The sequence below is a fragment of the Rhipicephalus microplus genome, unplaced genomic scaffold (genome assembly GCF_043290135.1).
Source record: "Rhipicephalus microplus isolate Deutch F79 unplaced genomic scaffold, USDA_Rmic scaffold_62, whole genome shotgun sequence".
Taxonomy (NCBI): Eukaryota; Metazoa; Arthropoda; class Arachnida; order Ixodida; family Ixodidae; genus Rhipicephalus; species Rhipicephalus microplus.
This window is the reverse complement of record NW_027464635.1, coordinates 1,570,278-1,593,914: the sequence shown is the minus strand read 5'-3', so window position 1 is coordinate 1,593,914 and position 23,637 is coordinate 1,570,278. Positions and strand designations below refer to the sequence as shown.

General features: G+C 46.0%; 29 non-coding genes across 29 annotated transcripts; all 29 read left to right on the top strand.

Moving 5' to 3' along the window:
• Nucleotides 1-54: 54 nt before the first annotated feature.
• Nucleotides 55-128, top strand: TRNAA-AGC (transfer RNA alanine (anticodon AGC)). The gene has a single exon. It is a non-coding gene; the product is annotated as a tRNA-Ala (tRNA).
• Nucleotides 129-1,895: 1,767 nt separating this feature from the next.
• Nucleotides 1,896-1,969, top strand: TRNAT-AGU (transfer RNA threonine (anticodon AGU)). Its single transcript has one exon. It is a non-coding gene; the product is annotated as a tRNA-Thr (tRNA).
• A 774-nt stretch (nucleotides 1,970-2,743) lies between these two features.
• TRNAA-AGC (transfer RNA alanine (anticodon AGC)) lies at nucleotides 2,744-2,817 on the top strand. Its single transcript has one exon. It is a non-coding gene; the product is annotated as a tRNA-Ala (tRNA).
• A 441-nt stretch (nucleotides 2,818-3,258) lies between these two features.
• Nucleotides 3,259-3,332, top strand: TRNAT-AGU (transfer RNA threonine (anticodon AGU)). The gene has a single exon. It is a non-coding gene; the product is annotated as a tRNA-Thr (tRNA).
• A 940-nt stretch (nucleotides 3,333-4,272) lies between these two features.
• Nucleotides 4,273-4,346, top strand: TRNAA-AGC (transfer RNA alanine (anticodon AGC)). Its single transcript has one exon. It is a non-coding gene; the product is annotated as a tRNA-Ala (tRNA).
• Nucleotides 4,347-4,783: 437 nt separating this feature from the next.
• On the top strand, nucleotides 4,784-4,857 carry TRNAA-AGC (transfer RNA alanine (anticodon AGC)). Its single transcript has one exon. It is a non-coding gene; the product is annotated as a tRNA-Ala (tRNA).
• Nucleotides 4,858-5,298: 441 nt separating this feature from the next.
• On the top strand, nucleotides 5,299-5,372 carry TRNAT-AGU (transfer RNA threonine (anticodon AGU)). Its single transcript has one exon. It is a non-coding gene; the product is annotated as a tRNA-Thr (tRNA).
• A 940-nt stretch (nucleotides 5,373-6,312) lies between these two features.
• On the top strand, nucleotides 6,313-6,386 carry TRNAA-AGC (transfer RNA alanine (anticodon AGC)). Its single transcript has one exon. It is a non-coding gene; the product is annotated as a tRNA-Ala (tRNA).
• A 437-nt stretch (nucleotides 6,387-6,823) lies between these two features.
• TRNAA-AGC (transfer RNA alanine (anticodon AGC)) lies at nucleotides 6,824-6,897 on the top strand. The gene has a single exon. It is a non-coding gene; the product is annotated as a tRNA-Ala (tRNA).
• A 268-nt stretch (nucleotides 6,898-7,165) lies between these two features.
• On the top strand, nucleotides 7,166-7,239 carry TRNAT-AGU (transfer RNA threonine (anticodon AGU)). Its single transcript has one exon. It is a non-coding gene; the product is annotated as a tRNA-Thr (tRNA).
• A 774-nt stretch (nucleotides 7,240-8,013) lies between these two features.
• On the top strand, nucleotides 8,014-8,087 carry TRNAA-AGC (transfer RNA alanine (anticodon AGC)). Its single transcript has one exon. It is a non-coding gene; the product is annotated as a tRNA-Ala (tRNA).
• Nucleotides 8,088-8,528: 441 nt separating this feature from the next.
• Nucleotides 8,529-8,602, top strand: TRNAT-AGU (transfer RNA threonine (anticodon AGU)). The gene has a single exon. It is a non-coding gene; the product is annotated as a tRNA-Thr (tRNA).
• A 940-nt stretch (nucleotides 8,603-9,542) lies between these two features.
• TRNAA-AGC (transfer RNA alanine (anticodon AGC)) lies at nucleotides 9,543-9,616 on the top strand. The gene has a single exon. It is a non-coding gene; the product is annotated as a tRNA-Ala (tRNA).
• Nucleotides 9,617-10,053: 437 nt separating this feature from the next.
• On the top strand, nucleotides 10,054-10,127 carry TRNAA-AGC (transfer RNA alanine (anticodon AGC)). Its single transcript has one exon. It is a non-coding gene; the product is annotated as a tRNA-Ala (tRNA).
• A 441-nt stretch (nucleotides 10,128-10,568) lies between these two features.
• TRNAT-AGU (transfer RNA threonine (anticodon AGU)) lies at nucleotides 10,569-10,642 on the top strand. Its single transcript has one exon. It is a non-coding gene; the product is annotated as a tRNA-Thr (tRNA).
• A 940-nt stretch (nucleotides 10,643-11,582) lies between these two features.
• Nucleotides 11,583-11,656, top strand: TRNAA-AGC (transfer RNA alanine (anticodon AGC)). Its single transcript has one exon. It is a non-coding gene; the product is annotated as a tRNA-Ala (tRNA).
• Nucleotides 11,657-12,093: 437 nt separating this feature from the next.
• TRNAA-AGC (transfer RNA alanine (anticodon AGC)) lies at nucleotides 12,094-12,167 on the top strand. The gene has a single exon. It is a non-coding gene; the product is annotated as a tRNA-Ala (tRNA).
• A 441-nt stretch (nucleotides 12,168-12,608) lies between these two features.
• On the top strand, nucleotides 12,609-12,682 carry TRNAT-AGU (transfer RNA threonine (anticodon AGU)). The gene has a single exon. It is a non-coding gene; the product is annotated as a tRNA-Thr (tRNA).
• A 940-nt stretch (nucleotides 12,683-13,622) lies between these two features.
• Nucleotides 13,623-13,696, top strand: TRNAA-AGC (transfer RNA alanine (anticodon AGC)). Its single transcript has one exon. It is a non-coding gene; the product is annotated as a tRNA-Ala (tRNA).
• A 610-nt stretch (nucleotides 13,697-14,306) lies between these two features.
• TRNAT-AGU (transfer RNA threonine (anticodon AGU)) lies at nucleotides 14,307-14,380 on the top strand. Its single transcript has one exon. It is a non-coding gene; the product is annotated as a tRNA-Thr (tRNA).
• Nucleotides 14,381-14,984: 604 nt separating this feature from the next.
• Nucleotides 14,985-15,058, top strand: TRNAA-AGC (transfer RNA alanine (anticodon AGC)). Its single transcript has one exon. It is a non-coding gene; the product is annotated as a tRNA-Ala (tRNA).
• Nucleotides 15,059-16,825: 1,767 nt separating this feature from the next.
• On the top strand, nucleotides 16,826-16,899 carry TRNAT-AGU (transfer RNA threonine (anticodon AGU)). Its single transcript has one exon. It is a non-coding gene; the product is annotated as a tRNA-Thr (tRNA).
• A 775-nt stretch (nucleotides 16,900-17,674) lies between these two features.
• TRNAA-AGC (transfer RNA alanine (anticodon AGC)) lies at nucleotides 17,675-17,748 on the top strand. Its single transcript has one exon. It is a non-coding gene; the product is annotated as a tRNA-Ala (tRNA).
• A 441-nt stretch (nucleotides 17,749-18,189) lies between these two features.
• TRNAT-AGU (transfer RNA threonine (anticodon AGU)) lies at nucleotides 18,190-18,263 on the top strand. Its single transcript has one exon. It is a non-coding gene; the product is annotated as a tRNA-Thr (tRNA).
• Nucleotides 18,264-19,545: 1,282 nt separating this feature from the next.
• On the top strand, nucleotides 19,546-19,619 carry TRNAA-AGC (transfer RNA alanine (anticodon AGC)). The gene has a single exon. It is a non-coding gene; the product is annotated as a tRNA-Ala (tRNA).
• Nucleotides 19,620-20,225: 606 nt separating this feature from the next.
• Nucleotides 20,226-20,299, top strand: TRNAT-AGU (transfer RNA threonine (anticodon AGU)). The gene has a single exon. It is a non-coding gene; the product is annotated as a tRNA-Thr (tRNA).
• A 605-nt stretch (nucleotides 20,300-20,904) lies between these two features.
• Nucleotides 20,905-20,978, top strand: TRNAA-AGC (transfer RNA alanine (anticodon AGC)). Its single transcript has one exon. It is a non-coding gene; the product is annotated as a tRNA-Ala (tRNA).
• A 1,090-nt stretch (nucleotides 20,979-22,068) lies between these two features.
• Nucleotides 22,069-22,142, top strand: TRNAA-AGC (transfer RNA alanine (anticodon AGC)). The gene has a single exon. It is a non-coding gene; the product is annotated as a tRNA-Ala (tRNA).
• Nucleotides 22,143-22,920: 778 nt separating this feature from the next.
• On the top strand, nucleotides 22,921-22,994 carry TRNAA-AGC (transfer RNA alanine (anticodon AGC)). Its single transcript has one exon. It is a non-coding gene; the product is annotated as a tRNA-Ala (tRNA).
• The last annotated feature ends 643 nt before the right edge of the window (nucleotides 22,995-23,637 follow it).

Below are 23,637 nucleotides of genomic sequence, written 5' to 3'. Positions count from 1 at the left end.
AGTTTAGTTCTAAATGCTTCTGATGGTGTCACTGCCTGAACAAGACGCTGCACAGGCGCCGTGGCTTAGTTGGTTAAAGCGCCTGTCTAGCAAACAAGAGATCGTGAGTTCGAATCTCACCGGTGCCTCGAGAGTCAAGACTAACGTCTCTTCTGATTTTTTTTGTTTTCGAAGTATTGTTCGAAATACTTCCAATGGTGTCACTGCCTGAACAAGACGCTGCGCAGACGCCGTGGCTTATTTGGTTAAATTTCCTGTCTAGTAAACCGGAGATCGTGAGTTCGAATCTCACCGGTGCCTCGAGAGTCAAGACAAACTTCTCTCTAGTTTTTTGTTTTCGAAGTTTATTTCGAAGTACTTCTGATGGTGTCACTGCCTGAACAAGACGCTGCACAAGCGCCTGTCTAGTAAACAGGAGATCGCGAGTTCGAATCTCACCGGTGCCTCGAGAGTCAAGACTAACGTCTCTCTAGTTTTTTGTTTTCGAAGCTTAGTTCGAAATACTTCTGATGGTGTCACTGCCTGAACAAGATGCTGCGCAGGCGCCGTGGCTTAGTTGGTTAAAGCGCATGTCTAGTAAACAGGAGATCATTAGTTCGAATCTCCCCGGTGCCTCGAGAATCAAGACTAACGGCTCTCTAGTTTTTTTTTGTTTTCGAAGTATTGTTCAAAATACTTCTAATGGTGTCATTGCCTGAACAAGACGCTGCGCAGGCGCCGTGGCTTATTTGGTTAAAGCGCCTGTCTAGTAAACTGGAGATCGTGAGTTCGAATCTCACCGGTGCCTCGAGAGTCAAGACAAACGTCTCTCTACTTTTTGTTTTCGTAGTTTATTTCGAAATTTTTCTGATGGTGTCACTGCCTGAACAAGACGCCGCGCAGGCGCCGTGGCTTAGTTGGTTAAAGCGCCTTTCTAGTAAACAGGAGATCATGAGTTCGAATCTCACTGGTGCCTCGAGAGTCAAGACAAACGTCTCTCTAGTTTTTTGTTTTCGAAGTTTAGTTCGAAATAATTCTGATGGTGTCACTGCCTGAACGAGACGCTGCGCAAGTGCTGTGGCTTAGTTAGTTAAAGCGCCTGTCTAGTAAAAGGAAAAGCGTGAGTTCGAATCTCACCTGTGCCTCGAGAGTCAAGACAAACGTCTCTCCAGTTTTTTGTTGTCGAAGTTTAGTTCGAAATAATTCTGATGGTGTCACTGCCTGAACAAGACGCTGCGTAGGCACTGTGGCTTAGTTAGTTAAAGCGCCTGTCTAGTGAAAGGAAGATCGATAGTTTGAATCTCACCTGTGCCTCGAGAGTCAAGACAAACGTCTCTGAAGTTTTTTGTTTTCGAAGTTTTGTTCGAAGTACTTCTGATAGTGTCACTGACTGAACAAGGCGCTGGGCAGGCGCCGTGGCTTAGTTAGTTAAAGCGCCTGTCTAGTAAACAGGAAATCGTGGGTTCGAATCTCACCGGTGCCTCGAGAGTCAAGACAAACGGTTCTCCAGTTTTTTGTTTTCGAAGTTTTGTTCGAAATACTTCTGATGGTGTCACTGACTGAACAAGGCGCTGCGCAGGCGCCGTGCCTTAGTTAGTTAAAGCGCCTGTCTAGTAAACAGGAGATCGTGAGTTCGAATCTCACCGGTGCCTCAAGAGTCAAGACAAACGGTTCTCTAGTTTTTTGTTTTCGAAGTTTAGTTCGAAATACTTCTGATGGTGTCACTGCCTGAACAAGACGCTGCGCAGGCGCCGTGGCTTAGTTGGTTAAAGCGCATGTCTAGTAAACAGGAGATCATTGATTCGAATCTCACCGGTGCCACGAGAGTCAAGACAAACGTCTGTCTAGTTTTTTGTTTTCGAAGTTTAGTTCTAAATGCTTCTGATGGTGTAACTGCCTGAACAAGACGCTGCGCAGGCGCCGTGGCTTAGTTGGTTAAAGCGCCTGTCTAGTTAACAGGAGATCGTGAGTTCGAATCTCACCGGTGCCTCGAGAGTCAAGACAAACCTCTCTCTAGTTTTTTGTTTTCGAAGTTTAGTTCGAAATACTTCTGATGGTGTCACTGCCTGAACAAGACGCTGCACAAGCGCCGTGGCTTAGTTGCTTAAAGCGCCTGTCTAGTAAACAGGAGATCGTGAGTTCGAATCTCACCGGTGCCTCGAGGGTCAAGACAAACCTCTCTCCAGTTTTTTTTTGTTTTCGAAGTTTAGTTCGAAATACTTCTGATGCTGTCCCTGCCTGAACAAGACGCTGCACAAGCGCCGTGGCTTAGTTGGTTAAAGCGCCTGCCTAGTAAACAGCAGATCGTGAGTTCGAATCTCACCGGTGCCTCGGGAGTCAAGACTAACGTCTCTCTAGTTTTTTGTTTTCGAAGTTTAGTTCGAAATACTTCTGATGGTGTCACTGCCTGAACAAGATGCTGCGCAGGCGCCGTGGCTTAGTTGGTTAAAGCGCATGTCTAGTAAACAGGAGATCATTAGTTCGAGTCTCACCGGTGCCACGAGAGTCAAGACAAACGTCTGTCTAGTTTTTTGTTTTTAAAGTTTAGTTCTAAATGCTTCTGATGGTGTCACTGTCTGAACAAGACGCTGTACAGGCGCCGTGGCTTAGTTAGTTAAAGCGCCTGTCTAGTAAAAGGAAAAGCGTGAGTTCGAATCTCACCTGTGCCTCGAGAGTCAAGACAAACGTCTCTCAAGTTTTTTGTTTTCGAAGTTTAGTTCGAAATATTTCTGATGGTGTCACTGCCTGAACAAGACGCTGCGCAGGCGCCTTGGCTTAGTTGGTTAAAGCGCCTGTCTAGCAAACAGGAGATCGTGAGTTCGAATCTCACCGGTGCCTCGAGAGTCAAGACTAACGTCTCTTCTGATTTTTTTTTGTTTTCGAAGTATTGTTCGAAATACTTCCAATGGTGTCACTGCCTGAACAAGACGCTGCGCAGACGCCGTGGCTTATTTGGTTAAATTTCCTGTCTAGTAAACCGGAGATCGTGAGTTCGAATCTCACCGGTGCCTCGAGAGTCAAGACTAACCTCTGTCTAGTTTTTTTTGTTTTCGAAGTTTAGTTCGAAATACTTCTGATGCTGTCACTGCCTGAACAAGACGCTGCACAAGTGCCGTGGCTTAGTTGGTTAAAGCGCCTGTCTAGTAAACAGCAGATCGTGAGTTCGAATCTCACTGGTGCCTCGAGAGTCAAGACAAACGTCTCTCTAGTTTTTTTTGTTTTCGAAGTTCAGTTCGAATTACTTCTGATGGTGTCACTGCCTGAACAAGACGCTGCGCAGGCGCCGTGGCTTAGTTGGTTAAAGCGCCTGTCTAGTAAACAGGAGGTCATGAGTTCGAATCTTACCGGTGCCTCGAGAGTCAAGACAAACGTCTCTCCAGTTTTTTGTTGTCGAAGTTTAGTTCGAAATAATTCTGATGGTGTCACTGCCTGAACAAGACGCTGCGTAGGCACTGTGGCTTAGTTAGTTAAAGCGCCTGTCTAGTGAAAGGAAGATCGATAGTTTGAATCTCACCTGTGCCTCGAGAGTCAAGACAAACGTCTCTGAAGTTTTTTGTTTTCGAAGTTTTGTTCGAAGTACCTCTGATAGTGTCACTGAGTGAACAAGGCACTGGGCAGGCGCCGTGGCTTAGTTAGTTAAAGCGCCTGTCTAGTAAACAGGAAATCGTGGGTTCGAATCTCACCGGTGCCTCGAGAGTCAAGACAAACGGTTCTCTAGTTTTTTGTTTTCGAAGTTTTGTTCGAAATACTTCTGATGGTGTCACTGACTGAACAAGGCGCTGCGCAGGCGCCGTGCCTTAGTTAGTTAAAGCGCCTGTCTAGTAAACAGGAGATCGTGAGTTCGAATCTCACTGGTGCCTCAAGAGTCAAGACAAACGGTTCTCTAGTTTTTTGTTTTCGAAGTTTAGTTCGAAATACTTCTGATGGTGTCACTGCCTGAACAAGACGCTGCGCAGGCGCCGTGGCTTAGTTGGTTAAAGCGCATGTCTAGTAAACAGGAGATCATTAATTCGAATCTCACCGGTGCCACGAGAGTCAAGACAAACGTCTGTCTAGTTTTTTGTTTTTAAAGTTTAGTTCTAAATGCTTCTGATGGTGTCACTGTCTGAACAAGACGCTGCACAGGCGCCGTGGCTTAGTTAGTTAAAGCGCCTGTCTAGTAAAAGGAAAAGCGTGAGTTCGAATCTCACCTGTGCCTCGAGAGTCAAGACAAACGTCTCTCAAGTTTTTTGTTTTCGAAGTTTAGTTCGAAATATTTCTGATGGTGTCACTGCCTGAACAAGACGCTGCGCAGGCGCCTTGGCTTAGTTGGTTAAAGCGCCTGTCTAGCAAACAGGAGATCGTGAGTTCGAATCTCACCGGTGCCTCGAGAGTCAAGACTAACGTCTCTTCTGATTTTTTTTTGTTTTCGAAGTATTGTTCGAAATACTTCCAATGGTGTCACTGCCTGAACAAGATGCTGCGCAGACGCCGTGGCCTATTTGGTTAAAGCGCCTGTCTAGTAAACAGCAGATCATTAGTTCGAGTCTCACCGGTGCCACGAGAGTCAAGACAAACGTCTGTCTAGTTTTTTGTTTTTAAAGTTTAGTTCTAAATGCTTCTGATGGTGTCACTGTCTGAACAAGACGCTGCACAGGCGCCGTGGCTTAGTTAGGTAAAGCGCCTGACTAGTAAAAAAAAAAGCGTGAGTTCGAATCTCACCTGTGCCTCGAGAGTCAAGACAAACGTCTCTCAAGTTTTTTGTTTTCGAAGTTTAGTTCGAAATATTTCTGATGGTGTCACTGCCTGAACAAGACGCTGCGCAGGCGCCTTGGCTTAGTTGGTTAAAGCGCCTGTCTAGCAAACAGGAGATCGTGAGTTCGAATCTCACCGGTGCCTCGAGAGTCAAGACTAACGTCTCTTCTGATTTTTTTTTGTTTTCGAAGTATTGTTCGAAATACTTCCAATGGTGTCACTGCCTGAACAAGACGCTGCGCAGACGCCGTGGCTTATTTGGTTAAATTTCCTGTCTAGTAAACCGGAGATCGTGAGTTCGAATCTCACCGGTGCCTCGAGAGTCAAGACTAACCTCTGTCTAGTTTTTTTTGTTTTCGAAGTTTAGTTCGAAATACTTCTGATGCTGTCACTGCCTGAACAAGACGCTGCACAAGTGCCGTGGGTTAGTTGGTTAAAGCGCCTGTCTAGTAAACAGCAGATCGTGAGTTCGAATCTCACTGGTGCCTCGAGAGTCAAGACAAACGTCTCTCTAGTTTTTTTTGTTTTCGAAGTTCAGTTCGAATAACTTCTGATGGTGTCACTGCCTGAACAAGACGCTGCGCAGGCGCCGTGGCTTAGTTGGTTAAAGCGCCTGTCTAGTAAACAGGAGGTCATGAGTTCGAATCTTACCGGTGCCTCGAGAGTCAAGACAAACGTCTCTCCAGTTTTTTGTTGTCGAAGTTTAGTTCGAAATAATTCTGATGGTGTCACTGCCTGAACAAGACGCTGCGTAGGCACTGTGGCTTAGTTAGTTAAAGCGCCTGTCTAGTGAAAGGAAGATCGATAGTTTGAATCTCACCTGTGCCTCGAGAGTCAAGACAAACGTCTCTGAAGTTTTTTGTTTTCGAAGTTTTGTTCGAAGTACCTCTGATAGTGTCACTGAGTGAACAAGGCACTGGGCAGGCGCCGTGGCTTAGTTAGTTAAAGCGCCTGTCTAGTAAACAGGAAATCGTGGGTTCGAATCTCACCGGTGCCTCGAGAGTCAAGACAAACGGTTCTCTAGTTTTTTGTTTTCGAAGTTTTGTTCGAAATACTTCTGATGGTGTCACTGACTGAACAAGGCGCTGCGCAGGCGCCGTGCCTTAGTTAGTTAAAGCGCCTGTCTAGTAAACAGGAGATCGTGAGTTCGAATCTCACTGGTGCCTCAAGAGTCAAGACAAACGGTTCTCTAGTTTTTTGTTTTCGAAGTTTAGTTCGAAATACTTCTGATGGTGTCACTGCCTGAACAAGACGCTGCGCAGGCGCCGTGGCTTAGTTGGTTAAAGCGCATGTCTAGTAAACAGGAGATCATTAATTCGAATCTCACCGGTGCCACGAGAGTCAAGACAAACGTCTGTCTAGTTTTTTGTTTTTAAAGTTTAGTTCTAAATGCTTCTGATGGTGTCACTGTCTGAACAAGACGCTGCACAGGCGCCGTGGCTTAGTTAGTTAAAGCGCCTGTCTAGTAAAAGGAAAAGCGTGAGTTCGAATCTCACCTGTGCCTCGAGAGTCAAGACAAACGTCTCTCAAGTTTTTTGTTTTCGAAGTTTAGTTCGAAATATTTCTGATGGTGTCACTGCCTGAACAAGACGCTGCGCAGGCGCCTTGGCTTAGTTGGTTAAAGCGCCTGTCTAGCAAACAGGAGATCGTGAGTTCGAATCTCACCGGTGCCTCGAGAGTCAAGACTAACGTCTCTTCTGATTTTTTTTTGTTTTCGAAGTATTGTTCGAAATACTTCCAATGGTGTCACTGCCTGAACAAGATGCTGCGCAGACGCCGTGGCCTATTTGGTTAAAGCGCCTGTCTAGTAAACAGCAGATCATTAGTTCGAGTCTCACCGGTGCCACGAGAGTCAAGACAAACGTCTGTCTAGTTTTTTGTTTTTAAAGTTTAGTTCTAAATGCTTCTGATGGTGTCACTGTCTGAACAAGACGCTGCACAGGCGCCGTGGCTTAGTTAGTTAAAGCGCCTGACTAGTAAAAAAAAAAGCGTGAGTTCGAATCTCACCTGTGCCTCGAGAGTCAAGACAAACGTCTCTCAAGTTTTTTGTTTTCGAAGTTTAGTTCGAAATATTTCTGATGGTGTCACTGCCTGAACAAGACGCTGCGCAGGCGCCTTGGCTTAGTTGGTTACAGCGCCTGTCTAGCAAACAGGAGATCGTGAGTTCGAATCTCACCGGTGCCTCGAGAGTCAAGACTAACGTCTCTTCTGATTTTTTTTTGTTTTCGAAGTATTGTTCGAAATACTTCCAATGGTGTCACTGCCTGAACAAGACGCTGCGCAGACGCCGTGGCTTATTTGGTTAAATTTCCTGTCTAGTAAACCGGAGATCGTGAGTTCGAATCTCACCGGTGCCTCGAGAGTCAAGACAAACGTCTGTCTAGTTTTTTGTTTTCGAAGTTTAGTTCTAAATGCTTCTGATGGTGTAACTGCCTGAACAAGACGCTGCGCAGGCGCCGTGGCTTAGTTGGTTAAAGCGCCTGTCTAGTTAACAGGAGATCGTGAGTTCGAATCTCACCGGTGCCTCGAGAGTCAAGACAAACCTCTCTCTAGTTTTTTGTTTTCGAAGTTTAGTTCGAAATACTTCTGATGGTGTCACTGCCTGAACAAGACGCTGCACAAGCGCCGTGGCTTAGTTGCTTAAAGCGCCTGTCTAGTAAACAGGAGATCGTGAGTTCGAATCTCACCGGTGCCTCGAGGGTCAAGACAAACCTCTCTCCAGTTTTTTTTTGTTTTCGAAGTTTAGTTCGAAATACTTCTGATGCTGTCCCTGCCTGAACAAGACGCTGCACAAGCGCCGTGGCTTAGTTGGTTAAAGCGCCTGCCTAGTAAACAGCAGATCGTGAGTTCGAATCTCACCGGTGCCTCGGGAGTCAAGACTAACGTCTCTCTAGTTTTTTGTTTTCGAAGTTTAGTTCGAAATACTTCTGATGGTGTCACTGCCTGAACAAGATGCTGCGCAGGCGCCGTGGCTTAGTTGGTTAAAGCGCATGTCTAGTAAACAGGAGATCATTAGTTCGAGTCTCACCGGTGCCACGAGAGTCAAGACAAACGTCTGTCTAGTTTTTTGTTTTTAAAGTTTAGTTCTAAATGCTTCTGATGGTGTCACTGTCTGAACAAGACGCTGCACAGGCGCCGTGGCTTAGTTAGTTAAAGCGCCTGTCTAGTAAAAGGAAAAGCGTGAGTTCGAATCTCACCTGTGCCTCGAGAGTCAAGACAAACGTCTCTCAAGTTTTTTGTTTTCGAAGTTTAGTTCGAAATATTTCTGATGGTGTCACTGCCTGAACAAGACGCTGCGCAGGCGCCTTGGCTTAGTTGGTTAAAGCGCCTGTCTAGCAAACAGGAGATCGTGAGTTCGAATCTCACCGGTGCCTCGAGAGTCAAGACTAACGTCTCTTCTGATTTTTTTTTGTTTTCGAAGTATTGTTCGAAATACTTCCAATGGTGTCACTGCCTGAACAAGACGCTGCGCAGACGCCGTGGCTTATTTGGTTAAATTTCCTGTCTAGTAAACCGGAGATCGTGAGTTCGAATCTCACCGGTGCCTCGAGAGTCAAGACTAACCTCTGTCTAGTTTTTTTTGTTTTCGAAGTTTAGTTCGAAATACTTCTGATGCTGTCACTGCCTGAACAAGACGCTGCACAAGTGCCGTGGCTTAGTTGGTTAAAGCGCCTGTCTAGTAAACAGCAGATCGTGAGTTCGAATCTCACTGGTGCCTCGAGAGTCAAGACAAACGTCTCTCTAGTTTTTTTTGTTTTCGAAGTTCAGTTCGAATTACTTCTGATGGTGTCACTGCCTGAACAAGACGCTGCGCAGGCGCCGTGGCTTAGTTGGTTAAAGCGCCTGTCTAGTAAACAGGAGGTCATGAGTTCGAATCTTACCGGTGCCTCGAGAGTCAAGACAAACGTCTCTCCAGTTTTTTGTTGTCGAAGTTTAGTTCGAAATAATTCTGATGGTGTCACTGCCTGAACAAGACGCTGCGTAGGCACTGTGGCTTAGTTAGTTAAAGCGCCTGTCTAGTGAAAGGAAGATCGATAGTTTGAATCTCACCTGTGCCTCGAGAGTCAAGACAAACGTCTCTGAAGTTTTTTGTTTTCGAAGTTTTGTTCGAAGTACCTCTGATAGTGTCACTGAGTGAACAAGGCACTGGGCAGGCGCCGTGGCTTAGTTAGTTAAAGCGCCTGTCTAGTAAACAGGAAATCGTGGGTTCGAATCTCACCGGTGCCTCGAGAGTCAAGACAAACGGTTCTCTAGTTTTTTGTTTTCGAAGTTTTGTTCGAAATACTTCTGATGGTGTCACTGACTGAACAAGGCGCTGCGCAGGCGCCGTGCCTTAGTTAGTTAAAGCGCCTGTCTAGTAAACAGGAGATCGTGAGTTCGAATCTCACTGGTGCCTCAAGAGTCAAGACAAACGGTTCTCTAGTTTTTTGTTTTCGAAGTTTAGTTCGAAATACTTCTGATGGTGTCACTGCCTGAACAAGACGCTGCGCAGGCGCCGTGGCTTAGTTGGTTAAAGCGCATGTCTAGTAAACAGGAGATCATTAATTCGAATCTCACCGGTGCCACGAGAGTCAAGACAAACGTCTGTCTAGTTTTTTGTTTTTAAAGTTTAGTTCTAAATGCTTCTGATGGTGTCACTGTCTGAACAAGACGCTGCACAGGCGCCGTGGCTTAGTTAGTTAAAGCGCCTGTCTAGTAAAAGGAAAAGCGTGAGTTCGAATCTCACCTGTGCCTCGAGAGTCAAGACAAACGTCTCTCAAGTTTTTTGTTTTCGAAGTTTAGTTCGAAATATTTCTGATGGTGTCACTGCCTGAACAAGACGCTGCGCAGGCGCCTTGGCTTAGTTGGTTAAAGCGCCTGTCTAGCAAACAGGAGATCGTGAGTTCGAATCTCACCGGTGCCTCGAGAGTCAAGACTAACGTCTCTTCTGATTTTTTTTTGTTTTCGAAGTATTGTTCGAAATACTTCCAATGGTGTCACTGCCTGAACAAGATGCTGCGCAGACGCCGTGGCCTATTTGGTTAAAGCGCCTGTCTAGTAAACAGCAGATCATTAGTTCGAGTCTCACCGGTGCCACGAGAGTCAAGACAAACGTCTGTCTAGTTTTTTGTTTTTAAAGTTTAGTTCTAAATGCTTCTGATGGTGTCACTGTCTGAACAAGACGCTGCACAGGCGCCGTGGCTTAGTTAGTTAAAGCGCCTGACTAGTAAAAAAAAAAGCGTGAGTTCGAATCTCACCTGTGCCTCGAGAGTCAAGACAAACGTCTCTCAAGTTTTTTGTTTTCGAAGTTTAGTTCGAAATATTTCTGATGGTGTCACTGCCTGAACAAGACGCTGCGCAGGCGCCTTGGCTTAGTTGGTTAAAGCGCCTGTCTAGCAAACAGGAGATCGTGAGTTCGAATCTCACCGGTGCCTCGAGAGTCAAGACTAACGTCTCTTCTGATTTTTTTTTGTTTTCGAAGTATTGTTCGAAATACTTCCAATGGTGTCACTGCCTGAACAAGACGCTGCGCAGACGCCGTGGCTTATTTGGTTAAATTTCCTGTCTAGTAAACCGGAGATCGTGAGTTCGAATCTCACCGGTGCCTCGAGAGTCAAGACTAACCTCTGTCTAGTTTTTTTTGTTTTCGAAGTTTAGTTCGAAATACTTCTGATGCTGTCACTGCCTGAACAAGACGCTGCACAAGTGCCGTGGGTTAGTTGGTTAAAGCGCCTGTCTAGTAAACAGCAGATCGTGAGTTCGAATCTCACTGGTGCCTCGAGAGTCAAGACAAACGTCTCTCTAGTTTTTTTTGTTTTCGAAGTTCAGTTCGAATAACTTCTGATGGTGTCACTGCCTGAACAAGACGCTGCGCAGGCGCCGTGGCTTAGTTGGTTAAAGCGCCTGTCTAGTAAACAGGAGGTCATGAGTTCGAATCTTACCGGTGCCTCGAGAGTCAAGACAAACGTCTCTCCAGTTTTTTGTTGTCGAAGTTTAGTTCGAAATAATTCTGATGGTGTCACTGCCTGAACAAGACGCTGCGTAGGCACTGTGGCTTAGTTAGTTAAAGCGCCTGTCTAGTGAAAGGAAGATCGATAGTTTGAATCTCACCTGTGCCTCGAGAGTCAAGACAAACGTCTCTGAAGTTTTTTGTTTTCGAAGTTTTGTTCGAAGTACCTCTGATAGTGTCACTGAGTGAACAAGGCACTGGGCAGGCGCCGTGGCTTAGTTAGTTAAAGCGCCTGTCTAGTAAACAGGAAATCGTGGGTTCGAATCTCACCGGTGCCTCGAGAGTCAAGACAAACGGTTCTCTAGTTTTTTGTTTTCGAAGTTTTGTTCGAAATACTTCTGATGGTGTCACTGACTGAACAAGGCGCTGCGCAGGCGCCGTGCCTTAGTTAGTTAAAGCGCCTGTCTAGTAAACAGGAGATCGTGAGTTCGAATCTCACTGGTGCCTCAAGAGTCAAGACAAACGGTTCTCTAGTTTTTTGTTTTCGAAGTTTAGTTCGAAATACTTCTGATGGTGTCACTGCCTGAACAAGACGCTGCGCAGGCGCCGTGGCTTAGTTGGTTAAAGCGCATGTCTAGTAAACAGGAGATCATTAATTCGAATCTCACCGGTGCCACGAGAGTCAAGACAAACGTCTGTCTAGTTTTTTGTTTTTAAAGTTTAGTTCTAAATGCTTCTGATGGTGTCACTGTCTGAACAAGACGCTGCACAGGCGCCGTGGCTTAGTTAGTTAAAGCGCCTGTCTAGTAAAAGGAAAAGCGTGAGTTCGAATCTCACCTGTGCCTCGAGAGTCAAGACAAACGTCTCTCAAGTTTTTTGTTTTCGAAGTTTAGTTCGAAATATTTCTGATGGTGTCACTGCCTGAACAAGACGCTGCGCAGGCGCCTTGGCTTAGTTGGTTAAAGCGCCTGTCTAGCAAACAGGAGATCGTGAGTTCGAATCTCACCGGTGCCTCGAGAGTCAAGACTAACGTCTCTTCTGATTTTTTTTTGTTTTCGAAGTATTGTTCGAAATACTTCCAATGGTGTCACTGCCTGAACAAGATGCTGCGCAGACGCCGTGGCCTATTTGGTTAAAGCGCCTGTCTAGTAAACAGCAGATCATTAGTTCGAGTCTCACCGGTGCCACGAGAGTCAAGACAAACGTCTGTCTAGTTTTTTGTTTTTAAAGTTTAGTTCTAAATGCTTCTGATGGTGTCACTGTCTGAACAAGACGCTGCACAGGCGCCGTGGCTTAGTTAGTTAAAGCGCCTGACTAGTAAAAAAAAAAGCGTGAGTTCGAATCTCACCTGTGCCTCGAGAGTCAAGACAAACGTCTCTCAAGTTTTTTGTTTTCGAAGTTTAGTTCGAAATATTTCTGATGGTGTCACTGCCTGAACAAGACGCTGCGCAGGCGCCTTGGCTTAGTTGGTTACAGCGCCTGTCTAGCAAACAGGAGATCGTGAGTTCGAATCTCACCGGTGCCTCGAGAGTCAAGACTAACGTCTCTTCTGATTTTTTTTTGTTTTCGAAGTATTGTTCGAAATACTTCCAATGGTGTCACTGCCTGAACAAGACGCTGCGCAGACGCCGTGGCTTATTTGGTTAAATTTCCTGTCTAGTAAACCGGAGATCGTGAGTTCGAATCTCACCGGTGCCTCGAGAGTCAAGACTAACCTCTGTCTAGTTTTTTTTGTTTTCGAAGTTTAGTTCGAAATACTTCTGATGCTGTCACTGCCTGAACAAGACGCTGCACAAGTGCCGTGGGTTAGTTGGTTAAAGCGCCTGTCTAGTAAACAGCAGATCGTGAGTTCGAATCTCACTGGTGCCTCGAGAGTCAAGACAAACGTCTCTCTAGTTTTTTTTGTTTTCGAAGTTCAGTTCGAATTACTTCTGATGGTGTCACTGCCTGAACAAGACGCTGCGCAGGCGCCGTGGCTTAGTTGGTTAAAGCGCCTGTCTAGTAAACAGGAGGTCATGAGTTCGAATCTTACCGGTGCCTCGAGAGTCAAGACAAACGTCTCTCCAGTTTTTTGTTGTCGAAGTTTAGTTCGAAATAATTCTGATGGTGTCACTGCCTGAACAAGACGCTGCGTAGGCACTGTGGCTTAGTTAGTTAAAGCGCCTGTCTAGTGAAAGGAAGATCGATAGTTTGAATCTCACCTGTGCCTCGAGAGTCAAGACAAACGTCTCTGAAGTTTTTTGTTTTCGAAGTTTTGTTCGAAGTACCTCTGATAGTGTCACTGAGTGAACAAGGCACTGGGCAGGCGCCGTGGCTTAGTTAGTTAAAGCGCCTGTCTAGTAAACAGGAAATCGTGGGTTCGAATCTCACCGGTGCCTCGAGAGTCAAGACAAACGGTTCTCTAGTTTTTTGTTTTCGAAGTTTTGTTCGAAATACTTCTGATGGTGTCACTGACTGAACAAGGCGCTGCGCAGGCGCCGTGCCTTAGTTAGTTAAAGCGCCTGTCTAGTAAACAGGAGATCGTGAGTTCGAATCTCACTGGTGCCTCAAGAGTCAAGACAAACGGTTCTCTAGTTTTTTGTTTTCGAAGTTTAGTTCGAAATACTTCTGATGGTGTCACTGCCTGAACAAGACCCTGCGCAGGCGCCGTGGCTTAGTTGGTTAAAGCGCATGTCTAGTAAACAGGAGATCATTAATTCGAATCTCACCGGTGCCACGAGAGTCAAGACAAACGTCTGTCTAGTTTTTTGTTTTTAAAGTTTAGTTCTAAATGCTTCTGATGGTGTCACTGTCTGAACAAGACGCTGCACAGGCGCCGTGGCTTAGTTAGTTAAAGCGCCTGTCTAGTAAAAGGAAAAGCGTGAGTTCGAATCTCACCTGTGCCTCGAGAGTCAAGACAAACGTCTCTCAAGTTTTTTGTTTTCGAAGTTTAGTTCGAAATATTTCTGATGGTGTCACTGCCTGAACAAGACGCTGCGCAGGCGCCTTGGCTTAGTTGGTTAAAGCGCCTGTCTAGCAAACAGGAGATCGTGAGTTCGAATCTCACCGGTGCCTCGAGAGTCAAGACTAACGTCTCTTCTGATTTTTTTTTGTTTTCGAAGTATTGTTCGAAATACTTCCAATGGTGTCACTGCCTGAACAAGACGCTGCGCAGACGCCGTGGCCTATTTGGTTAAAGCGCCTGTCTAGTAAACAGCAGATCGTGAGTTCGAATCTCACCGGTGCCTCGAGAGTCAAGACAAACCTCTCTCTAGTTTTTTGTTTTCGAAGTTTAGTTCGAAATACTTCTGATGGTGTCACTGCCTGAACAAGACGCTGCACAAGCGCCGTGGCTTAGTTGCTTAAAGCGCCTGTCTAGTAAACAGGAGATCGTGAGTTCGAATCTCACCGGTGCCTCGAGGGTCAAGAGAAACCTCTCTCCAGTTTTTTTTTTGTTTTCGAAGTTTAGTTCGAAATACTTCTGATGCTGTCCCTGCCTGAACAAGACGCTGCACAAGCGCCGTGGCTTAGTTGGTTAAAGCGCCTGTCTAGTAAACAGCAGATCGTGAGTTCGAATCTCACCGGTGCCACGAGAGTCAAGACAAACGTCTGTCTAGTTTTTTGTTTTCGAAGTTTAGTTCTAAATGCTTCTGATGGTGTCACTGCCTGAACAAGACGCTGCGCAGGCGCCGTGGCTTAGTCGGTTAAAGCGCCTGTCTAGTTAACAGGAGATCGTGAGTTCGAATCTCACCGGTGCCTCGAGAGTCAAGACAAACCTCTCTCTAGTTTTTTGTTTTCGAAGTTTAGTTCGAAATACTTCTGATGGTGTCACTGCCTGAACAAGACGCTGCACAAGCGCCGTGGCTTAGTTGCTTAAAGCGCCTGTCTAGTAAACAGGAGATCGTGAGTTCGAATCTCACCGGTGCCTCGAGGGTCAAGAGAAACCTCTCTCCAGTTTTTTTTGTTTTCGAAGTTTAGTTCGAAATACTTCTGATGCTGTCCCTGCCTGAACAAGACGCTGTACAAGCGCCGTGGCTTAGTTGGTTAAAGCGCCTGTCTAGTAAACAGCAGATCGTGAGTTCGAATCTCACCGGTGCCTCGGGAGTCAAGACTAACGTCTCTCTAGTTTTTTGTTTTCGAAGTTTAGTTCGAAATACTTCTGATGGTGTCACTGCCTGAAAAAGATGCTGCGCAGGCGCCGTGGCTTAGTTGGTTAAAGCGCATGTCTAGTAAACAGGAGATCATTAGTTCGAATCTCACCGGTGCCACGAGAGTCAAGACAAACGTCTGTCTAGTTTTTTGTTTTTAAAGTTTAGTTCTAAATGCTTCTGATGGTGTCACTGCCTGAACAAGACGCTGCACAGGCGCCGTGGCTTAGTTGGTTAAAGCGCCTGTCTAGCAAACAAGAGATCGTGAGTTCGAATCTCACCGGTGCCTCGAGAGTCAAGACTAACGTCTCTTCTGATTTTTTTGTTTTCGAAGTATTGTTCGAAATACTTCCAATGGTGTCACTGCCTGAACAAGACGCTGCGCAGACGCCGTGGCTTATTTGGTTAAATTTCCTGTCTAGTAAACCGGAGATCGTGAGTTCGAATCTCACCGGTGCCTCGAGAGTCAAGACAAACTTCTCTCTAGTTTTTTGTTTTCGAAGTTTATTTCGAAGTACTTCTGATGGTGTCACTGCCTGAACAAGACGCTGCACAAGCGCCTGTCTAGTAAACAGGAGATCGCGAGTTCGAATCTCACCGGTGCCTCGAGAGTCAAGACTAACGTCTCTCTAGTTTTTTGTTTTCGAAGCTTAGTTCGAAATACTTCTGATGGTGTCACTGCCTGAACAAGATGCTGCGCAGGCGCCGTGGCTTAGTTGGTTAAAGCGCATGTCTAGTAAACAGGAGATCATTATTTCGAATCTCCCCGGTGCCTCGAGAATCAAGACTAACGGCTCTCTAGTTTTTTTTTTGTTTTCGAAGTATTGTTCAAAATACTTCTAATGGTGTCATTGCCTGAACAAGACGCTGCGCAGGCGCCGTGGCTTATTTGGTTAAAGCGCCTGTCTAGTAAACTGGAGATCGTGAGTTCGAATCTCACCGGTGCCTCGAGAGTCAAGACAAACGTCTCTCTACTTTTTGTTTTCGTAGTTTATTTCGAAATTTTTCTGATGGTGTCACTGCCTGAACAAGACGCCGCGCAGGCGCCGTGGCTTAGTTGGTTAAAGCGCCTTTCTAGTAAACAGGAGATCATGAGTTCGAATCTCACTGGTGCCTCGAGAGTCAAGACAAACGTCTCTCTAGTTTTTTGTTTTCGAAGTTTAGTTCGAAATAATTCTGATGGTGTCACTGCCTGAACGAGACGCTGCGCAGGTGCTGTGGCTTAGTTAGTTAAAGCGCCTGTCTAGTAAAAGGAAAAGCGTGAGTTCGAATCTCACCTGTGCCTCGAGAGTCAAGACAAACGTCTCTCCAGTTTTTTGTTGTCGAAGTTTAGTTCGAAATAATTCTGATGGTGTCACTGCCTGAACAAGACGCTGCGTAGGCGCTGTGGCTTAGTTAGTTAAAGCGCCTGTCTAGTGAAAGGAAGATCGATAGTTTGAATCTCACCTGTGCCTCGAGAGTCAAGACAAACGTCTCTGAAGTTTTTTGTTTTCGAAGTTTTGTTCGAAGTACTTCTGATAGTGTCACTGACTGAACAAGGCGCTGGGCAGGCGCCGTGGCTTAGTTAGTTAAAGCGCCTGTCTAGTAAACAGGAAATCGTGGGTTCGAATCTCACCGGTGCCTCGAGAGTCAAGACAAACGGTTCTCTAGTTTTTTGTTTTCGAAGTTTTGTTCGAAATACTTCTGATGGTGTCACTGACTGAACAAGGCGCTGCGCAGGCGCCGTGCCTTAGTTAGTTAAAGCGCCTGTCTAGTAAACAGGAGATCGTGAGTTCGAATCTCACCGGTGCCTCAAGAGTCAAGACAAACGGTTCTCTAGTTTTTTGTTTTCGAAGTTTAGTTCGAAATACTTCTGATGGTGTCACTGCCTGAACAAGACGCTGCGCAGGCGCCGTGGCTTAGTTGGTTAAAGCGCATGTCTAGTAAACAGGAGATCATTGATTCGAATCTCACCGGTGCCACGAGAGTCAAGACAAACGTCTGTCTAGTTTTTTGTTTTCGAAGTTTAGTTCTAAATGCTTCTGATGGTGTAACTGCCTGAACAAGACGCTGCGCAGGCGCCGTGGCTTAGTTGGTTAAAGCGCCTGTCTAGTTAACAGGAGATCGTGAGTTCGAATCTCACCGGTGCCTAGAGAGTCAAGACAAACCTCTCTCTAGTTTTTTGTTTTCGAAGTTTAGTTCGAAATACTTCTGATGGTGTCACTGCCTGAACAAGACGCTGCACAAGCGCCGTGGCTTAGTTGCTTAAAGCGCCTGTCTAGTAAACAGGAGATCGTGAGTTCGAATCTCACCGGTGCCTCGAGGGTCAAGACAAACCTCTCTCCAGTTTTTTTTTTGTTTTCGAAGTTTAGTTCGAAATACTTCTGATGCTGTCCCTGCCTGAACAAGACGCTGCACAAGCGCCGTGGCTTAGTTGGTTAAAGCGCCTGCCTAGTAAACAGCAGATCGTGAGTTCGAATCTCACCGGTGCCTCGGGAGTCAAGACTAACGTCTCTCTAGTTTTTTGTTTTCGAAGTTTAGTTCGAAATACTTCTGATGGTGTCACTGCCTGAACAAGATGCTGCGCAGGCGCCGTGGCTTAGTTGGTTAAAGCGCATGTCTAGTAAACAGGAGATCATTAGTTCGAATCTCACCGGTGCCACGAGAGTCAAGACAAACGTCTGTCTAGTTTTTTGTTTTTAAAGTTTAGTTCTAAATGCTTCTGATGGTGTCACTGTCTGAACAAGACGCTGCACAGGCGCCGTGGCTTAGTTAGTTATAGCGCCTGTCTAGTAAAAGGAAAAGCGTGAGTTCGAATCTCACCTGTGCCTCGAGAGTCAAGACAAACGTCTCTCAAGTTTTTTGTTTTCGAAGTTTAGTTCGAAATATTTCTGATGGTGTCACTGCCTGAACAAGACGCTGCGCAGGCGCCTTGGCTTAGTTGGTTAAAGCGCCTGTCTAGCAAACAGGAGATCGTGAGTTCGAATCTCACCGGTGCCTCGAGAGTCAAGACTAACGTCTCTTCTGATTTTTTTTGTTTTCGAAGTATTGTTCGAAATACTTCCAATGGTGTCACTGCCTGAACAAGACGCTGCGCAGACGCCCTGGCTTATTTGGTTAAATTTCCTGTCTAGTAAACCGGAGATCGTGAGTTCGAATCTCACCGGTGCCTCGAGAGTCAAGACTAACCTCTGTCTAGTTTTTTTTGTTTTCGAAGTTTAGTTCGAAATACTTCTGATGCTGTCACTGCCTGAACAAGACGCTGCACAAGTGCCGTGGCTTAGTTGGTTAAAGCGCCTGTCTAGTAAACAGCAGATCGTGAGTTCGAATCTCACTGGTGCCTCGAGAGTCAAGACAAACGTCTCTCTAGTTTTTTTTTGTTTTCGAAGTTCAGTTCGAATTACTTCTGATGGTGTCACTGCCTGAACAAGACGCTGCGCAGGCGCCGTGGCTTAGTTGGTTAAAGCGCCTGTCTAGTAAACAGGAGGTCATGAGTTCGAATCTTACCGGTGCCTCGAGAGTCAAGACAAACGTCTCTCCAGTTTTTTGTTGTCGAAGTTTAGTTCGAAATAATTCTGATGGTGTCACTGCCTGAACAAGACGCTGCGTAGGCACTGTGGCTTAGTTAGTTAAAGCGCCTGTCTAGTGAAAGGAAGATCGATAGTTTGAATCTCACCTGTGCCTCGAGAGTCAAGACAAACGTCTCTGAAGTTTTTTGTTTTCGAAGTTTTGTTCGAAGTACCTCTGATAGTGTCACTGAGTGAACAAGGCACTGGGCAGGCGCCGTGGCTTAGTTAGTTAAAGCGCCTGTCTAGTAAACAGGAAATCGTGGGTTCGAATCTCACCGGTGCCTCGAGAGTCAAGACAAACGGTTCTCTAGTTTTTTGTTTTCGAAGTTTTGTTCGAAATACTTCTGATGGTGTCACTGACTGAACAAGGCGCTGCGCAGGCGCCGTGCCTTAGTTAGTTAAAGCGCCTGTCTAGTAAACAGGAGATCGTGAGTTCGAATCTCACCGGTGCCTCAAGAGTCAAGACAAACGGTTCTCTAGTTTTTTGTTTTCGAAGTTTAGTTCGAAATACTTCTGATGGTGTCACTGCCTGAACAAGACGCTGCGCAGGCGCCGTGGCTTAGTTGGTTAAAGCGCATGTCTAGTAAACAGGAGATCATTAATTCGAATCTCACCGGTGCCACGAGAGTCAAGACAAACGTCTGTCTAGTTTTTTGTTTTCGAAGTTTAGTCCTAAATGCTTCTGATGGTGTCACTGCCTGAACAAGACGCTGCGCAGACGCCCTGGCTTATTTGGTTAAATTTCCTGTCTAGTAAACCGGAGATCGTGAGTTCGAATCTCACCGGTGCCTCGAGAGTCAAGACTAACCTCTGTCTAGTTTTTTTTGTTTTCGAAGTTTAGTTCGAAATACTTCTGATGCTGTCACTGCCTGAACAAGACGCTGCACAAGTGCCGTGGCTTAGTTGGTTAAAGCGCCTGTCTAGTAAACAGCAGATCGTGAGTTCGAATCTCACTGGTGCCTCGAGAGTCAAGACAAACGTCTCTCTAGTTTTTTTTGTTTTCGAAGTTCAGTTCGAATTACTTCTGATGGTGTCACTGCCTGAACAAGACGCTGCGCAGGCGCCGTGGCTTAGTTGGTTAAAGCGCATGTCTAGTAAACAGGAGATCATTAGTTCGAATCTCACCGGTGCCACGAGAGTCAAGACAAACGTCTGTCTAGTTTTTTGTTTTTAAAGTTTAGTTCTAAATGCTTCTGATGGTGTCACTGCCTGAACAAGACGCTGCACAGGCGCCGTGGCTTAGTTGGTTAAAGCGCCTGTCTAGCAAACAGGAGATCGTGAGTTCGAATCTCACCGGTCCCTCGAGAGTCAAGACTAACGTCTCTTCTGATTTTTTTTTGTTTTCGAAGTATTGTTCGAAATACTTCCAATGGTGTCACTGCCTGAACAAGACGCTGCGCAGACGCCGTGGCCTATTTGGTTAAAGCGCCTGTCTAGTAAACAGCAGATCGTGAGTTCGAATCTCACCGGTGCCTCGAGAGTCAAGACAAACCTCTCTCTAGTTTTTTGTTTTCGAAGTTTAGTTCGAAATACTTCTGATGGTGTCACTGCCTGAACAAGACGCTGCACAAGCGCCGTGGCTTAGTTGCTTAAAGCGCCTGTCTAGTAAACAGGAGATCGTGAGTTCGAATCTCACCGGTGCCTCGAGGGTCAAGAGAAACCTCTCTCCAGTTTTTTTTTTGTTTTCGAAGTTTAGTTCGAAATACTTCTGATGCTGTCCCTGCCTCAACAAGACGCTGCACAAGCGCCGTGGCTTGGTTAAAGCGCCTGTCTAGTAAACAGCAGATCGTGAGTTCGAATCTCACCGGTGCCACGAGAGTCAAGACAAACGTCTGTCTAGTTTTTTGTTTTCGAAGTTTAGTTCTAAATGCTTCTGATGGTGTCACTGCCTGAACAAGACGCTGCGCAGGCGCCGTGGCTTAGCCGGTTAAAGCGCCTGTCTAGTTAACAGGAGATCGTGAGTTCGAATCTCACCGGTGCCTCGAGAGTCAAGACAAACCTCTCTCTAGTTTTTTGTTTTCGAAGTTTAGTTCGAAATACTTCTGATGGTGTCACTGCCTGAACAAGACGCTGCACAAGCGCCGTGGCTTAGTTGCTTAAAGCGCCTGTCTAGTAAACAGGAGATCGTGAGTTCGAATCTCACCGGTGCCTCGAGGGTCAAGAGAAACCTCTCTCCAGTTTTTTTTTGTTTTCGAAGTTTAGTTCGAAATACTTCTGATGCTGTCCCTGCCTGAACAAGACGCTGTACAAGCGCCGTGGCTTAGTTGGTTAAAGCGCCTGTCTAGTAAACAGCAGATCGTGAGTTCGAATCTCACCGGTGCCTCGGGAGTCAAGACTAACGTCTCTCTAGTTTTTTGTTTTCGAAGTTTAGTTCGAAATACTTCTGATGGTGTCACTGCCTGAACAAGATGCTGCGCAGGCGCCGTGGCTTAGTTGGTTAAAGCGCATGTCTAGTAAACAGGAGATCATTAGTTCGAATCTCACCGGTGCCACGAGAGTCAAGACAAACGTCTGTCTAGTTTTTTGTTTTTAAAGTTTAGTTCTAAATGCTTCTGATGGTGTCACTGCCTGAACAAGACGCTGCACAGGCGCCGTGGCTTAGTTGGTTAAAGCGCCTGTCTAGCAAACAAGAGATCGTGAGTTCGAATCTCACCGGTGCCTCGAGAGTCAAGACAAACTTCTCTCTAGTTTTTTGTTTTCGAAGTTTATTTCGAAGTACTTCTGATGGTGTCACTGCCTGAACAAGACGCTGCACAAGCGCCTGTCTAGTAAACAGGAGATCGCGAGTTCGAATCTCACCGGTGCCTCGAGAGTCAAGACTAACGTCTCTCTAGTTTTTTGTTTTCGAAGCTTAGTTCGAAATACTTCTGATGGTGTCACTGACTGAACAAGGCGCTGCGCAGGCGCCGTGCCTTAGTTAGTTAAAGCGCCTGTCTAGTAAACAGGAGATCGTGAGTTCGAATCTCACCGGTGCCTCAAGAGTCAAGACAAACGGTTCTCTAGTTTTTTGTTTTCGAAGTTTAGTTCGAAATACTTCTGATGGTGTCACTGCCTGAACAAGACGCTGCGCAGGCGCCGTGGCTTAGTTGGTTAAAGCGCATGTCTAGTAAACAGGAGATCATTAATTCGAATCTCACCGGTGCCACGAGAGTCAAGACAAACGTCTGTCTAGTTTTTTGTTTTCGAAGTTTAGTCCTAAATGCTTCTGATGGTGTCACTGCCTGAACAAGACGCTGCGCAGACGCCCTGGCTTATTTGGTTAAATTTCCTGTCTAGTAAACCGGAGATCGTGAGTTCGAATCTCACCGGTGCCTCGAGAGTCAAGACTAACCTCTGTCTAGTTTTTTTTGTTTTCGAAGTTTAGTTCGAAATACTTCTGATGCTGTCACTGCCTGAACAAGACGCTGCACAAGTGCCGTGGCTTAGTTGGTTAAAGCGCCTGTCTAGTAAACAGCAGATCGTGAGTTCGTATCTCACTGGTGCCTCGAGAGTCAAGACAAACGTCTCTCTAGTTTTTTTTGTTTTCGAAGTTCAGTTCGAATTACTTCTGATGGTGTCACTGCCTGAACAAGACGCTGCGCAGGCGCCGTGGCTTAGTTGGTTAAAGCGCATGTCTAGTAAACAGGAGATCATTAGTTCGAATCTCACCGGTGCCACGAGAGTCAAGACAAACGTCTGTCTAGTTTTTTGTTTTTAAAGTTTAGTTCTAAATGCTTCTGATGGTGTCACTGCCTGAACAAGACGCTGCACAGGCGCCGTGGCTTAGTTGGTTAAAGCGCCTGTCTAGCAAACAGGAGATCGTGAGTTCGAATCTCACCGGTGCCTCGAGAGTCAAGACTAACGTCTCTTCTGATTTTTTTTGTTTTCGAAGTATTGTTCGAAATACTTCCAATGGTGTCACTGCCTGAACAAGACGCTGCGCAGACGCCGTGGCCTATTTGGTTAAAGCGCCTGTCTAGTAAACAGCAGATCGTGAGTTCGAATCTCACCGGTGCCTCGAGAGTCAAGACAAACCTCTCTCTAGTTTTTTGTTTTCGAAGTTTAGTTCGAAATACTTCTGATGGTGTCACTGCCTGAACAAGACGCTGCACAAGCGCCGTGGCTTAGTTGCTTAAAGCGCCTGTCTAGTAAACAGGAGATCGTGAGTTCGAATCTCACCGGTGCCTCGAGGGTCAAGAGAAACCTCTCTCCAGTTTTTTTTTTGTTTTCGAAGTTTAGTTCGAAATACTTCTGATGCTGTCCCTGCCTGAACAAGACGCTGTACAAGCGCCGTGGCTTAGTTGGTTAAAGCGCCTGTCTAGTAAACAGCAGATCGTGAGTTCGAATCTCACCGGTGCCTCGGGAGTCAAGACTAACGTCTCTCTAGTTTTTTGTTTTCGAAGTTTAGTTCGAAATACTTCTGATGGTGTCACTGCCTGAACAAGATGCTGCGCAGGCGCCGTGGCTTAGTTGGTTAAAGCGCATGTCTAGTAAACAGGAGATCATTAGTTCGAATCTCACCGGTGCCACGAGAGTCAAGACATACGTCTGTCTAGTTTTTTGTTTTTAAAGTTTAGTTCTAAATGCTTCTGATGGTGTCACTGCCTGAACAAGACGCTGCACAGGCGCCGTGGCTTAGTTGGTTAAAGCGCCTGTCTAGCAAACAAGAGATCGTGAGTTCGAATCTCACCGGTGCCTCGAGAGTCAAGACTAACGTCTCTTCTGATTTTTTTTGTTTTCGAAGTATTGTTCGAAATACTTCCAATGGTGTCACTGCCTGAACAAGACGCTGCGCAGACGCCGTGGCTTATTTGGTTAAATTTCCTGTCTAGTAAACCGGAGATCGTGAGTTCGAATCTCACCGGTGCCTCGAGAGTCAAGACAAACTTCTCTCTAGTTTTTTGTTTTCGAAGTTTATTTCGAAGTACTTCTGATGGTGTCACTGCCTGAACAAGACGCTGCACAAGCGCCTGTCTAGTAAACAGGAGATCGCGAGTTCGAATCTCACCGGTGCCTCGAGAGTCAAGACTAACGTCTCTCTAGTTTTTTGTTTTCGAAGCTTAGTTCGAAATACTTCTGATGGTGTCACTGCCTGAACAAGATGCTGCGCAGGCGCCGTGGCTTAGTTGGTTAAAGCGCATGTCTAGTAAACAGGAGATCATTATTTCGAATCTCCCCGGTGCCTCGAGAATCAAGACTAACGGCTCTCTAGTTTTTTTTTTGTTTTCGAAGTATTGTTCAAAATACTTCTAATGGTGTCATTGCCTGAACAAGACGCTGCGCAGGCGCCGTGGCTTATTTGGTTAAAGCGCCTGTCTAGTAAACTGGAGATCGTGAGTTC